Source organism: Schistocerca americana, chromosome 1, assembly GCF_021461395.2.
Source record: "Schistocerca americana isolate TAMUIC-IGC-003095 chromosome 1, iqSchAmer2.1, whole genome shotgun sequence".
Lineage (NCBI taxonomy): Eukaryota > Metazoa > Arthropoda > Insecta > Orthoptera > Acrididae > Schistocerca > Schistocerca americana.
The window spans coordinates 999991260-1000008215 of NC_060119.1; the positions used below are offsets into that span (position 1 = coordinate 999991260).

Consider the following 16956-nt stretch of genomic DNA (forward strand, 5'->3'; position numbering starts at 1 on the left):
CAAAAGACGTATGGAAAAAGAAAGAAAGAAAAGCAAATGTTAACGGGCACCTCCCAAAGAAGTTTGAGCAGGGGGATCCATATATTGGGCCGTTCATTTAAGCTGTGCCTCCAACAAACAGGCAAAGATCATTGTGTCGGTGCTGCGCAATGTCAAGGGGCGGTAATCGTATATCCGTGAGGTACCTAGAGGCTTGTAGATGGGAATGAGATGACCTTCAAGGAAACTGTCTGGGATCGGTACGAAGTGAGAACAAGATCCCGACAAATTTCTGTACATACTGGCGCTAGTAGGGGACGAAATTTCCCATAAAACTCCAGTGGGAGTCGGTCCACGCCAGTGACTTATTCCTAGAGCACACGTGGTAAGCATAATGACGTTAACAAGCAGATCTATCGCTGCATCCCCAGGAGCATTGGTAAACGATAGTCAGGAGATCGCCATAATGTTAGCAGGTTGGTGAGATTGTTCAGAGGACAGCATAACGTAATGTGCGTGGATGGCAGACTCTGTATCGGGTTGGGTATCCAAACGCCGCTCATCATAGTTCGTGAGAACATGAACCAAAGTCGTCCGACTGTGGTGCCGTTCCGCCATCACATTTTATACAGATGGACGCTCTTTCTCTAACATGTGTACGCGACCTGACATTAGCTCTTTCAAGGTGAAGACGAGATATGGATGTGAGCTGTACCTTGGCACGATTTACCATCGCCTGGCGGTCTGGCGAGTTTGAGATCATAGTATATACCTGGATAATGGTGAAATACAATTCCTGGGTTCGACGACGGAACGCCACGGCGTCCCTTCCATAATCAATCAAGGCCTAGCTAAGGGCAGGCTTTGCGCAGAGCACCCACCATCACAGGGCAGACTGATATGCATCAAGCTGTCCACCTGGTCTCGATGAGGTGTCAGCAATGAGTGGAAGTAGGGTGGATCATCTTCAGTTTCCATGGTCCACGACCGTGCCACACACTATGGCGGTAGAGACTGATGGCGCAGATATATGCATCATGGTCAGAGAATGCAATGGGCCAGACTTCAGCAGCCTATACCCCACTGACAATATGTGAACACGATAGAGGTGGTTGGTAGAATTTCCAGTGAAATGCGAAAATCGCAGGCGATATCCTTGAATATTCTTCCAAGAAACTACAAGGCCAAGGCGACTGAGAATTGTCGCTAGCGCCGCGCACGGAGAGCGAACTGGTAGTTGGTCTTTGGGTGCCTGACTGTAGTTGAAATCGCCTCCCATGATCAATGTATCCGGAAGACCCTGGAAAAGAAGTGCGAGTCTGTCGATGAAGAAGGTGGAACATTCATGGCGACGATCCAAACCAGATGGCGCATAGTCACTGACGATCCTGACGCCACTAAAAGTGAGAGCCATACCTCTGACACCAGGAAGATAGGCAACTGCAGCAGCAGAGACACCATCTTGCAGGGAGATCGCCCCCCCCCCCCCCCCCCATACTATCCGTAAGGGAAGCATGGGAGGCATGTGCTGTAAAAACGTGGGGAGCACAGAAAGTGGCCTGTCGGAGTGGCCGTGCGGTTCTAGGCGCTACAGTCTGGAACCGAGCGACCACTACGGTCGCAGGTTCGAATCCTGCCTCGGGCATGGATGTGTGTGATGTCCTTAGGTTAGTTAGGTTAGTTCTAAGTTCTAGACGACTGGTGACCTCAGAAGTTAAGTCCCACAGTGCTCAGAGCCATTTGAACCACAAAAAGTGGCAATGTGCATCTCCTGAAGGAGGGAAACGTCAAAGCCAACAGACATGTCATGGAGTAACGCCAGTTCGTGGCGTATGCGAATGTATTGACATGGACTATGGTTATGCGAAGTCTGAAAAGCAGCCATCTCCGGGAGGCGGGTGATTCAAACCCTGTAGGCTCCTGTGGGAGGGAATATCAACATGACGAAGAGGGAGCCGACTCCACTTACGGAGCATCCGTAACTCTGTATACCTCCAGAACGTCCATCCTCAGCATTGACGTCGCCCACCTAGGAGGCGTCTCACCAGGCTGGTTCAGTGGAACACTATCAGAGGTGTTCCCCTCAGGTCGGTCAGACATAGAAAGGGAAGCAACTGCATCAGTCGCAGGCAGGAGTAGGTCGATGTCCAGAGGTAGACCCTGACTGGAGAGTGAGGTGGGGAAAGACACCGAGCCGTCAGGCGGCAGGGCGTCAGAGGACAGCTCATCAGAAGGAGGGTCGCCATCCTGTGCACACATCCGATGGAGGGAGCCATTAGAAGGAGTACGGCGTTGTCTCTTCCGTTTCCTCGGCGGCCGTTGCTTCCTGACATGCTGTTCTGTGCCGGATGGCAGGCGGCTATCGTCTGACATGTGACCAGACGGCACTAAAGCGGAGGTCGATACAGCTCCCTGATTAACAACTATGATGGGGTCGGCAACAGCGTGAATGGTTTGACTTACGTAAATATTATCACTTTCACAAGGGACACCACACAGGCCCAGTTTCTGTTCGATCATCTCTACTTCCGTCTCAGAACGGCTATTTTTACTTCCTATTTTTGACTGTACCTCTTTCATGTCCTGCTTAAGATTACCGATTTCTGTATTCACTACAATTATTTCTTTCTTGATTTTATCTGCTTTCGTGTTAACAATTCCAATATTATTGTTAACAGTCTTCATTGCTTTGTCCTCATCATCCATTTTAGTTAACTGAGCATCAATTTTACTGTTAATTGGTTTGGATTCAGCATTAATCGATACTGATTGAGCTTTTATTGATTCGGATTAAGCTTTTATTGATGTGGACTGATTATTGATGTTACTGATCAACATGCTCAACAAATCGTTTACATTTCCGGGTATTACTGATTTTGATTCTAACTCTGGTTCTTTCGTAATGGAAGGCCCTGATCTACGGGGAGTGGAGAGCAAACCAGGATATTTGCCTCGGGCTGCAATTTCAGAGGGCGCAAAATTCATATTCTTGAAGCAAAAATTTGTTTCACAAAACGTCTAACATCGGGCATACGGTGGTCTATCAGTTATTCAAATGATTTTGAAACGCATCGCAATTGGTTGTCAAACACTTATGAACACATTCTGATTTCTGAACGCCTAATAAGTTGATTTTTGAATGCGCGCATAGTGTGCGTAGTGTCTCTACCGGAGAAATTCCAGTCGCATCCAGAAACAGAAAACTTTCTCGCAGGCAAAATGGGACGCGGCTACATGAGCTGAGCCGAATAATTACTGTTTGTTTATGTGGTTTATTAGGTGGATGAATGATCAGCTTTGTTGTAATTGTCAGCGAAATACATAGATTCGGAGTGGAAATAATCAACTAACAGGAATAACAGGTAAGAAAGGTTACATATCTTCCAGGTGTATCCAACAAAATGAAATTTTGATAGAAACGCTACATTACCATTTGTACAGCCGCCTGTTAGCAGCCGCTGAAAGTTCTATTCTGGGAGTAACACGCAAACGCGTTGTACGGACACGTAATAACGCCTAAGCAGAGAATAACCGCGAGATAACTGACCTGTTACTTTGGCATGGTTCGTGAAGTTAACCAGAGATTAATTCTTGACAGTGGCAGGAATATTTACAGAATTAGTGATGACAAGTTTGCTCGTTACAGCGAGGAAGGAGAAGAAACGGGAAACTCGCACAAATTATGTGGAAGAATATGACGATTCCCAATTTATACAAAAACATCGTACTACTAGTCTTCGGTCTCATGCTTGAGGACCTGGAGCGTATGAATGAAATGTGAAACTCTTTCCTAACACAAAACTTTGTCCATGTAGTAGGTCTAACATGCATTTGATATTGGTACTTCGTAAATCATATTATGTCGTGTTATTTATGTATATGAAGTACATAAAAACGACCATTTGTAGCAGAACACTCTCGCTTATTTGAGATGTGTTAGAATTGGTGTGATATTAGGAGGGCCTATTTCGTTTTATCTAGCAGAATGTGACAAAATATACGTAATTAAATCGAGAAGCCGCACCTGTCTTAGGTACTATTCGTACTAACAGCTTTTTCAGTATTAGAGAACATTTTGAGTTTTCATGTAGCAAAACGTTTGACGAACTTTGCTGAGGTAATATATTCTTTCGCAGAAAGGAAAACACACCATGTAGAACTGTAACAATGTTAGAGGGAAAAGAATGCTTGGACCTATAGATTTAAGAAATGCGTACCGTGTTGCTGCTCTCTTGTCTTTCAGGTTTTATGTTTTCTATATTTAAATTTATGTCACACAAAGAGAAAGTTATTAGCTAATAAGCAATAAAGATCGTAAATTTTCTGAGTATTTCTTATTCTCCCGGTCACAAATGTTCCACCCAGTATTAATTGTTAGTTTTCTTAAGGGCAGTAGGTATTGACTCTAAAACGCTGGTCTTCTCACGAATGTTGCTTTGCCAAGATGTGTTCAATACATAGAAACCAGTTATCTCTGACGATATCAAAATGCTGTGGCTGGGAGGCTATGGGTTCAACGGTTCTAATGGAACGGAGGAATTTTCTAAGGTTGCATATTTTTTGTTCCAGTGGATTAATTCAAAAAACACAACTTTACAATTTATAATAAATTTGGTGAGGTACGTCATAATTTGTATTCAATTGACTGCCATTTGTTTCCAAAAGAACTACTACAATATTTAAAATGTTACATTTCACACTAATTTCATAGGCTGCCTTTATCCTTCAGACTCATGACTGTATCTTTTAATACCAGCATTAATTAAGTCTTTCTATGCTAGGGTATTAACTGTATCTTCTAGTAAACTACATATGGCATCCTTTGCTGATAACGCTAACTAATTCGGAGACTTTCCAAAGAGTCACTATAATATTTAGGTGGTTTGAAACCATAGGAACCCTAGTCTCGTACCTGTGTGAAAGTGTATTACTACTGTTCAATATTTTGGCTAGGGAGGAGTGGAGATGAGGGGGTAGACATCAGAACTGGGCTATTTCCATCACCTTGGTTGTATTATTATTATTTTTTTATTTAGTGAAACTACATTCTGGTTGGCTGCCTCATGTTAAAATACACTGCGATTGGCTGGAGAGGAGGCAGGAGAGGAAGAGAACGGTTGAGGAGCCATGATTTCGCAATGCATACAAGGTCAAGACAAAGGTCAATAAAGACAAAGGTCAAAAGTTAAAAGTCATTGCTCTGACTCAGCATTAAAAAATCAAACTTCATTTTTGGTCCAGAATCCTCCTTACATAGCTACTGATATAAATTCTTCGTTTCTGCCAGTTTCACCACCGGGACATAGTACCTTTGCGTTAGGGAGCAACAGTGACGACTTCTGGAGCACGTGCTGTTGGTTTGCCGCTGCCTACAAAAATGCCGCTGTTCACCGTAGGAATCAAATCCCGAGTGATCAGCAAACAGCGTTCTCACCTGAGGACGACATCCAGATTGACTGCTGAGATATTGTCAGGATGTCAAACAAGTCATGTCATTGGTTGGCTTATTCGCTGCTGTGGTAGTACATTTTACAGCAAGAACCCTTTCACATCTCCGTCTTGGTCCGCCCCGGTAGCTGAGTGGTCAGCGTGACAGACTGTCAATCCGAAGGGCCCGGGTTCGATTCCCGGCTGGGTCGGAGATTTTCTCCGCTCAGGGACTGGGTGTTGTGTTGTCCTAATCATCATCATTTCATCCCCATCGACGCGCAGGTCGCCGAAGTGGCGTCAAATCGAAAGACCTGCACCAGGCGAACGGTCTACCCGACGGGAGGCCCTAGCCACACGACATCTCATCTCATCTCCGTCTTGGACCAAAGTTATTAACGCGCAATCGGTTTTGTGGCCTATAGCCACATCATCAGGTGAATATCTAAACAACAAGAAATAAATAATGACAGTGATTTAACCGCTACGCCTAAGAAAAAAATGTTCAAATGTGTGTGAAATCTTATGGGACTTAACTGCTAAGATCATCAGTCCCTAAGCTTACACACTACGTAACCTAAATTATCCTAAGGACAAACACACACACACCCATGCCCGAGGGAGGACTCGAACCTCCGCCGGGACCAGCCGCACAGTCCATGACTGCAGCGCCTAAGACCGCTCGGCTAATCCCGCGCGGCAACGCCTAAGAGCAATATGAGAGCCAAAAACATTTATTTATGAGAATAGGTAAAAAGCAATTGTACTTTTAAAAACTGAAACATGGTAAACAATATGCCGGAGAATACTGAAGACCCATCGTTGATAGTTAACAATGTAGTGCCTACACGGTGAATAGTCAATAAAGAAAAATGTTTGCCGACTGAAAACATCCTATGCTAGATACGAAGTGCGGACCTGTAACCAAGGAGAGAAAGAGAGACTGTGGACCAAGAGCAACATATCATCGACGCAAGAAGAAGAAGACTAACCAGGAAGTCAGCACAATACAGAGCCGCTCAGACGTGCCGTAGCTACCACCTGCCGAAATGCACTTGCGAAGCGAGGCGGTGAAGCAAAGTACACGGCGCATGAGTCGCCAGCGCGAAGAGCGTCATTATGACGTGAGATAGCAGAAACGAAAACCACGTCTCCTGTGCTCTAAGAGTACTACGAAAGTTGCCGCTACGTTAAATCAGTTTTGACAAAATGTGGTTAACTAAGAAAGCAGATATCACGTATAGAACGTCCAGATCATAGACCAGACGCAAAAGCAAATTAAATTACACATACAGTGGTAGCACAACTGAACATCCAGTCAGAAAAAGATGTGACAAAACCAAAATGCCTAGCTGTAAACAATGTAGACAAACTGTAATACAGAAGCGTTAAAGGAACAACTAGAGTCACGGAATACAGACAAAATCAGATTAAGTGCTGTCCAATGCTCGATCTGGTTGTGTGAGCATAGTCTACACCTCTTCTAAAATATTAAGTGTGTGACTGTTTTACGGCCGACGTAAAATTCTTAACTTTTAACTGACAACAGAGTGATCATACTCTCGAAAGTGAATATTGAAGGCAGTCCTCGAACATCTCGTATTTGCGTGCTCTCTGAACTTCACATAGAACCCACGACCAATCTGCGCCACATAGGGATATCGTAACAGCGGACGCAATACACCTCTTCGGCCTTATACTTTTGACAAGAGAAGACGTCTGCTTTGTCGGTCTGTCTCACCCAGTTTGCCAGGAATAAAGGAAACATATCCTATACTTTTTGCCATGAGGTGCTGCGGCTTACCTGAGTGGCTCTGTGTTGTGCTGATGTGCTGGTGAGCCTTTGTTACGTGGCATAGGATGTTTTCCACCACCCAACTACTTATAATTTGACTATGCACACACTGATGTTATGATTTTAACTTTGAAGGTAAGGACTTCTGTATTCTCCGCCCTGTTGTACCACGTTTTAATTTTTATATGTAACTGATAATCTGGCTGTAAGGCACAGAACGAGTAGTGCCTTAATAAAATTGGTTTACGATACAGCTATCCGCAGATATCTTGCTACAGAACGTAGTACTACAGCTGCCCCGACCACAGAGTCGCTTATAAGAATCAGTTAATATGCCGAGATAGTACAGGGTGGCGCACGAAATGTGTTACCAATTGTTTCTTTAACAACTTACGACGCACATTAGATATCCCGCTGGGATCTCTACAGCAGTACCAGCAGAGCTTGGAGGCGTTTTCGACAACAGTTTAACACATGATGGGTCCCTTGCAAGAAGACCATCCACAGGTTGTACGATAAATTTGTACAGGAAGGAACAGTATTGGAAGCGAAGCCACCTCGGCCTAAGCCTGTTTGTTCGCCGGAGAATATTGAAGCGGTACGAGTTGCTGTACAGAGAAGTCCCGGGAAATCGTGTAGAAAGGCAGCAAAGCAACTGGGAATATCCAGACGCTCAGTTCAACGCATTCTTAAAAGTGACCTCCATATGTACCCATACAAGATGACCTACGCACAGAAGCTCACTGAAGAACACAAGCGGCAGAGACTACTGTTTGCTTAGTGGGCGGAGGATAGGAAAGAAACTCTCAACAACGTTAGGTTTTCAGACGAGGCGCATTTTCATTTAGACGGTGTGGTTAACAAACAAAATGTAAGCTTTGGGGCCACTGAAAACCCACAAGTGCTTCATGAACGACAACATTATGCTCCGAGGATTACAGCGTAGGCAGCAGTTTGCAGTCACGGACTTATTGGACCCATTTTCTTTGAAGAAACTGTGAACAGCGAGCGTTATTTGAGCATGCCTCGCAATAGCTCCATCCCACAGCATCTTGCTACTGTGTTGCCCTTCAACACGCAGTGGTTCATGCAAGATGGAGCAAGGTCACATACTGCAAACACTGTGTTGGAGTTTTTACACGAGCATTTCGACATGCGGATCATTTCACTCAGGTTTTCAGGTCGCTTCAATGACGGTCAAAAGTGGCCCACCAACAGCCCAGACCTTAATAAAAGTGACTTTTTTCTTTGGGGGTACCTAAAGGAAAAATTTTTCCCGAAACGTCCACGTGATTTAATGGAGCTCAGAAGACTTATTGTTCAAGCGTGCAGTGAAATTACGGAAGATATGTGCCGTAGGGTAATCACTAACTTTAGTGTTCATTTGAAGGAAGTTAGGAAACGAAATGGTGGACATATTGAGCATGTGCTGAGTTAGAACAAATCTCCATGGACGGCTCTTCATTGCAGTATATGTTCCTTTCAGATTATATTGACAATAAAGTTTATATTCAAAAACAAAATGGTAACACATTTACGTGTGCCACCCTGTATATTTAGCCACTAGCTACCGTTTTGTTTAGGCCGTGTGTCGTTTATTTTATATATATACAGTAAGATGGTATCTGTTCTTTCGGACATATACCATCGGTGACCATGCAGCTCGTAACAATGAAATGAACACGCTTAGCTGCTTACAGGCGTTGACATACGTCAACGGGGACAGATGAAAATGTACGCCCCCACCGAGACTCTTTCCATTACACACGATCATGCTCAAATAAGTAATCTTTCACAGGAGTAACTTTGTCGGTATACTGCTAATTTGGTTGCAGCCGGTAATATTCCCAAAGGCAATAATTTTTACTTAACAGCACTTTGTTACAAAGGCTTTATATGAAGGTAGTGTCTGTTCCCGAAAGAACAGATATTACTGACGACCGTGCAGCTTCTCTATGATAATTACATCGACACCCTAGCTGCAAACAGGCGTTGATATTCAACACTGGGGACTTGTTGAAAATGTGTGCCCCGACCGGGACTCGAACCCGGGATCTCCTGCTTACATGGCAGACGCTCTATCCATCTAAGCCACCGAGGATAGCGCGACCGCAGTCTAGTATATATATAGTTAAGGCTCACCGGCCACTTGACCATCTTCTTCTTCTTCTGTGCGAATGGACAAACAGTGGCCGAACTCTTACGGGAATCGGCAACGCGCTGCGAGTAATGAGTATAATGGGCGGGGGCACTACGAATGTAGTGCGGGCAATACGTTGAGAATCTGGGTTTCGCGGGAGGCGTGCCAGAGATAAATCCCTGCAGTCGCGCTATCATCGGTGGCTGATATGGATAGAGCGTCTGGCATGTAAGCAGGAAATCCCGGGTTCGAGTCCCGATCGGAGCACACATTTTCATACGTCCCCGTTGACGTATGTCAACGCCTGTAAGCAGCTAAAGGCGTTCATTTCATTGTAGTTTTTTTTCCCTATACTCTTAAGAGAATTAAGTTGGGCTGACATTCAGGAAAGTAGCACCGCTCAATGGCGCGCAGTAGTTATGCACGTCCCACGACCGAGTGACGCGCCGGCAGAAACCTCTGTAGCCCTTTGCTCAGGCTGTGTTTCCGTGACGGCGTGTCCTGTCGCGGCCTTAACAGCGGCTCCAGCGCCGGCGTCGCACTATCGCCAGGCCGTGAGGCTCTCCGTCTCGCCACCGGCACATCTCGCTCGCCAGCTTCGAGGCTGACCCGGCCAGGGCGGCGGTGGAGGTGGAGGGAGTGGACTCTTATCAGGCGGCCACTGCCCCGTAATGGGCCCGTTTGGCTGCGATTCCGCGTCCTTTAGGTGATAAAACAAGCCTGCCGGCACGGCGCCGCGCGAGGGGATACGGGCACACACACACACACACACACACACACACACGCTTAGGGGCACACCTAGCGCGCTGATAGGAGTCGCGCGTCGCCTACTTGGGGACGCCACCACTCCGCCTCCCCCCTCCCCCCCCAACACGCTGCTCTTGTTGCCTCCCCACTCTGACGAAGCGCAGAAAAAAAAGAGCGAAAGAAAGAACGCGAGGTAGGATTTCCTTTATCCCGTCCGACAGTCGCGGCGCGCGCGAGCTCTCCTGCGCACAGGTTCCGCCTGCATCGCTTGTTTCCATTCCTACAGCTATATTAGCTTATTCCTTTTGTAAACTCAAACGAAATAAATGTAAATTTTACAGATTTTTAACCCTTGAACCGCAATTGCGCCCAGTTGCTTTCCTCTACCGTTCCGTCCCTCTCACCTTTCCCTCGCCGACCATCCCGCTGGCAGCCTGTTCTTCGCTATAGACTCCTTGTTTCCACACAGTCCTTTGTTCTTTAAATCTGCAGACTTCCCTCTTGCAGCGGAGATGATCTTTAAAGTATGTTTTCTGGTGTTTCCTCCCCCATCCGAGAACACGTTTCCCGGCATCGTAGAATCCCTTTGCCACACCGCGGCGGCGTTCTGGCGAGTCAGTGGCTCTTTCTTCTCTTCTTCCACCCTTTCTCCTAGTTCCCTCCTCTGCCCCTCTTCGCCCTCCTTTTTTGCCACAGAACAATACGGTAAGAAGAAATTGAGTTTGGAACGCCTCAAAGCCAGGCCGGTAAAGATCACAGGGACGTATAAGAAATCCGCGGGGAGGCGGGAGTCGCCACGTCTCACCGTATTCTCCAACCGACCCCTCCAAACAGCCCCGCCCCCTCTTTTAGAGTACCGCGCCGTGTGGTGGCCTGGCAAACATTTTCTTTGTCGCTGGGGGTGGTCACGGAGCAGCCTACCTAAGCTGCTGGAAGGGTGTCGTTGTCCTCGCCGCCCTCAAGTGGGCCGGTGTTTCTCCGCGCGAGAATGCGTCACCCCGATAGCGGCGAGGACGGCAAGTCGTGAATTAAACGCCCGAACTTAAAGTTTTCAGCTCGCCGTATAGCGAGACGCCCGCAGACGTCTCACAGCGAGGCCCGCTGTTGTTAAAGCTTGAGAGCGGCGCTGAGTAATGGCCGAGATAATGTTGAGGACGTGCGGGGACGCGGCGAAGCCGAGAAGAGAACTGCAACTGGAAATCTTGGTCGTCGGCCGCTGAGGCCTTTAGAATTCGACGAAAGAAATGGGAGTGGGCTCTCTTCTACACATCTTCAAATGGGAACTAGTGCCTGAATTTAGCCAGTACAGGAATTATTGGACCTCAATCTTCTACATGTAGAACCGAACATTTCCCTGCATTTTACGCTCTCGTGTAAACACACTTTAGAACACTTAGTTGGAAAAGAACATGTTTTTAAGAGAAGAATTATGCTTCTCTTGGTCACGGCATTCACAGTGACAAGTGTGGACCTTTTTAAATCAATCTGAGTACCTCGTGACGTCTGTGTAAGTCTTTATTCGAGTTCTGTCAGTCCCTCTCATACTGGTTCCTGCCCCCTATTTCCTTCGCCTCTGTTTCCTCTATCAATCTGCTTCCCTCCATTCCCTCTGTCCATCCCTTCCACCCCTCTCTCTGCCCACTTTCTGCTCCCCTCCTCTCTCTCTCTCTGCCCATTTCTTCCTCTCCCCTGTCAGTCCTCCTCAGTCCTTCCACCCTCTGTCCATATCTTCTTCACTTTCTCTGGCGATTTCCCCTTCCCCTTCACCATATCCACTTCCTCCTCTACCCACTGAGCCCATTATCTCCCCTTTCTATTTCACCCTACAGTCACAGTGCCAATCGCCTCTCCCCCCTGATCTATGTCCATCCCCTCCTGCCCTCCCCCCTCTGTCTGTTAAACATCTCCCTCCCTCCTCTCTCTACACTATTAACCACGCCCCAATAGTAGGTTGCTGTTTCTTACCCCCACAGTATTTCCTTGTATATAGTAAGTAGTATGTGTACCATCCAGGACTTCAGGAAGGCCTTTTTACCAGAGTATGCACACGTCATATATTTTTAACATATTTCACCAGTGTCTCCTGCGAATTTCGCTTTGTAGTTTCATTTTAACTCGGCTCAACGATTATGACGTCGTATCTCCTGAAGTATGTGTCCTACACTACTATAATTCTGCTTGTACGCCCAGCGGTGCATGTGGACAAGTTCTTCGAAATGTGTTGAAAATAAGAGCTCATGTTAAAGAAGTAAAAAACTATAACTTGTGCATGATGATGCTCTTTTTCAGTATCTCAGTGTTTATGACATATCTCCTGAACTTTGGGTTGTACAATGACATGAATTTGAAGATACTTCAGTGGCGTATGTCAATAACGTCTGCAAAATGTAGTGTCAATAGAGCTACTAGTAAAGAAGTAATAAATTAAGGGAACATGCCTGATGCCGCAGTTACTGCACCTGATTTAATTCTACTACGCTCCATTATCCTTCTTTTGCTTTTGTTGATGTTCAATTTATATCCTCCTTTCAAGACACTGTCTATGCCATTCAACTGCTTTTCCAAGACTTTTGCTGTCTCTGACAATATCATGATGTCATCGGCAAGCCCCAAAGTTTTCATTTTTTCTCCCTGGACTCTTAATTCCTTCTCCAAATTTTTCTTTTGTTTCCTTTACCGCTTGCTCAATATACAGACTGAATAACATCGGGGATAGGCTACAACTCTGTTCAAATGTGTGTGAAATCTTATGGGACTTAACTGCTAAGCTCATCAGTCCCTAAGCTTACACACTACTTAACCAAAATTATCCTGAGGACAAACACACACACCCATGCCCGAGGGAGGACTCGAACCTCCGCCGGGACCAGCCGCACAGTCCATGACTGCAGCGCCTTAGACCGCTCCGCTATGCTACAACTCTGTCTCCCTATCTTCTCAACAAATGTTTTTCTTTCATGCCCCTAAACTCTTATTACTGCTGTCTCATCGCTGTACAAGTTGTAAATGGGCTTTCTCCCCAAAAAAAAAAAAAGTTTCAAATGGCTCTGAGCACTATGGGACTTAAGTTCTGAGGTCATCAGTCCCTTATAACTTAGAACTAACCTAAGGACATCACACACATCCATGCCCGAGGCTGGATTCGAACCTGCGACAGTAGCGGTCGCGTGGTTCCAGACTGTAGCGCCTAGAACCGCTCGGCCACTCCGGCCGGCGGCTTTCTCCCCCCGTAATTTATCCATGCTACCTTCGAATTTCAAAGAGCGTATTCCAGTCAGAGTTATCAAAAGGTTTCTCTGTGTCTACACATGCTATAAACGTGTTTGTCTTTTCTTAACCTATCTTCTAATATAAGTCGTAAGATCAGCATTGCTTAGCATGTTCCTTCAATTCTTCGGAATCCAGATTGACCTTCCTTGAGGCCAGCTTCTACCAGTTCTTCTATCCTTCTGTAAATAATTTGTATCAGTGTTTTTCAACAGCGACTAATTAAACTGATTAATATTAAAATTGAAGAAATTCCTCCATATGTATTTAAGGTGACGATTTCATTTTGGCAACTAGTTTCAACGTTGTGACAACGTCAACTTAATGCCCATACACTTGTTGACGTCAACTGCGTGCGGCTGATGCTAGAAGTCAGTGGTGAGATATGGACGAGGAGTAGTTACTACCCACCTTCCACACGGAGCACGTCAATACCTCACCACTGACTTCTAGTATCAGCCGCACGCAGTTAACGCCAACAAGTGTATGGGCATGAAGATGGCGTTGTTACAGCGTTGAAACTAGTTGCCAAAATAAAATCGACACCGTAAATACAGCTGTAGGAATTTCTTCATTTTTTATAAATTTATACCAGCTGACGTCCCACTGTCCCCCATATCAACTATGAATGTACGAAAATTAAACTGATAGTTCGCTAATTTTTACACCAGTCTGCATTTTCTTTCCGTGAAATAGGAATTATAGATTCTTTTTTAAGTCTGATAGTATTTCACCTGTCTCATACCTCTTGCACACCAGATGGAAGAGTTTTGTCATGGCTGGCTCTCCCAAGGCTGTCACTACATGTGTTGGAATATCGTCAACTCCTGGGGCTTTGTTTCGTCCTATCTCTTTCACAGTTCTGTCAGGTTCTTCTCACAGTATCATATCTTCCATCTCGTCTTCATCTACATCTTCTTCTATAATACTGCCTTCGAGTTCATCCTCTAGTATAGATCCTCCATATGCACCTTCCACCTTTCAGCTTTCCCTTCATTGCGTAGGACTGGTTTTGCATCTCAGCTCTTGATGTTCCTACAGGTGCTTCTCTTTTCTCCAAAGGCCTCTATAATTTTCCTGTAGGCTGTATCTACCTTCCCCCTAATGGAATACGCCTGTAAAACCTCAAATTAGTCCCATAGTCACTACTTTGTACCTATTTAGCACCTCCTGTCGATCTTATTTCTTTAGACATTTGTATTCACTTTCGCCCGCTTCATTTGCTGCATTTTTATGTTTTTTCCTGCCATCAGTTAAATTCAGTCTCCTGTGTTATCCAACTATAGGATTTGTACCAGGTCTTGTCTTTTTAACTGTTTGTTCCTCTACTGTGTTCACTATTTCATATCTTAAATCTATCCATTCGTTATCTACTGTACTCCTTTCCCCTGTTCGTTTCGACCTTTGCCTAATGCACCCCCTGAAACTCTCAAAAATCTCTGGTCCCTCAAATTATCCTGGTCACATCTCCTTAATTTTTTACCATTTAAGAATTTCTTCACTTCTAATCTACATTTTATGCACACATCCGAGTACGTGAATAAAAGGGGTACTGGAAGAATTGCATAAAGTAAAAATCTCACAGTGCTACGTGGGATACAAACTGCTTTGTAAGTCCATATTCCAGTACTGTTTTGAGAATTATTAATCCACTAAAGGAATAAAAATATCTGGTTTCGAGCGAAGGTTAAATTGCTGCCATTGCTACACACTTTATTACCATTTGCCATGAAGCTGCTACAGAGTCCTATTGCAGATCATTGTCTCACCTGCGTACAGCTCACAGAGCTGACAAATAAATTTATTATTATTTTTCAAAGTATTGATGGAAGACGACATCGAGTATATCAGACGCGTACGTAATATTGTGATGTTGGACTCGAGTATGAGAGTTTTACAGACAAAATACGCTTTGTTACTACGTAAGCCTGACCCTGTAGCCTTACACAAAGATATGTTTTTCAACCCCTGCAGCTGTTAAGTCAGCTATAAATAGAATGAATGTCACGTTGAAATAATAACAATACACGTCAATATTATTTCGTTTTATTATTATTATTTCGGAACATAAAACTCTTCCTAACACTGCCTAGGCTCACCCATTTTGTATTAACAGTAAGCTCATTTTCTTTCTTTTTTACATTCATGCTGAAGTAACCATTGCTCCATTCCATTTTCCCGCAAATTTAACAGGTCATCACTGTTGATGGAAGCCTTTTCGTATCTGTTCTGATAGCAATGTTCCACTAACTGTAATTACTGACCAGCCTCAATGCTGAATCTTCCAGAAATTTCATAAATACTTCTGCGCACGTTTCCGAGAACAAAACGAGTCATAAATTATTTGTACCGTACAAACTGCCATAATGATTTCAAGCATATAATTATCTCTGTAGCAAATTCTTCAGACAATTTATACATGAAGCAGCTACACATAATCACTTGTTAACGAACTCCAAACAACGACTCCTCATTCTCACAAACATGCGTGTGACCAGTAGCAGCTAGGCACTGTTAAATGGCAAGACACTTCCCCCCCCAGAGAAACGTCGCATCCAGCCTCCTCAGGGAAACTAAGGAGTATGATATTACTATGTACCAAGCGTATCAACATTGCTTTTACATCAACGCTTACATTTTTCAAAATTTCTAGATTTAGTCTGATGACACCAGTGCGCGAAACATGTTATTAAGTATTGTAATAGATGAAAAAAAATGATATTTAAACAATATTTTTCTTATACAGACCGTCCAAAAAAGTCCGAGGCTGATTTCATTGCTGACATGTAAGCGACGTCAGCGTATTATATATGGTGTAAATTTTCCGACCAACAACTGTACACAATAGATGTGCATTCGACCAATCAGTTCCGAGCAGTCTGCGTAAAGTAGTGGACGTGCGACTGAAGTGTATCAACGTTGTTGTATCACAAATTGCAATGGAAAAAGTAACTAAGCATCTCTGAATCAATTTTCGAGACATTCTCCAGATTGTTTTGAAGAAGAGAAGAGTGTGAAAAGTCTGTGCCGAACACCTTGATTCATGAACAAAAAATAACGATTCGTGGACAGATTCCCTAACGTGACTGCAATGAAATACGCTGACCTTCTCTTCATAAAATTAGCGTGGGTGACGGGATTTGGTGTTATCAATAGGAAACTATCAAAAAACGACAAAGTGCAGAATAGATCTCTGATCATTCGCTAAGAGGGAAGAAGGTGTGTAACCTCCCCCTCACTTATCGACCTTAATGACAGTGAAAAATTAAACCGCGTGTACCTAATGGAAATTTGGGAAAAAGCAATCGTCACCGAAGTTAATCTGTCGCTAAAGAGGGAGGAAAGGGTTACATCTAAATGAAAGGAAAAATGCAAATTGAAACTGGTGGAAATTAATTTTGAAAAGGGGTAAAGTTAATGAAGAAAGTAAATGTGCGGCCGTTACGTTAACAATTAACTAGCGGTAATTAGATATTTGAGATTTGGGGGAAATTACGGTCGCCAGTCCTAAAGACAATTACTATAGTAACTGAAAAAGAAAGGTAATTACACATATAATTAGCACTAGAAGCGTGGCAACTGAAGGTTGACACGTGTAGTG

General features: G+C 44.5%; 1 non-coding gene across 1 annotated transcript; it reads right to left on the reverse strand.

Annotated features, from left to right (window-relative positions):
• Positions 1-9228: 9228 nt before the first annotated feature.
• Positions 9229-9302, reverse strand: Trnat-ugu. The gene has a single exon. It is a non-coding gene; the product is annotated as a tRNA-Thr (tRNA).
• Positions 9303-16956: the final 7654 nt, after the last annotated feature.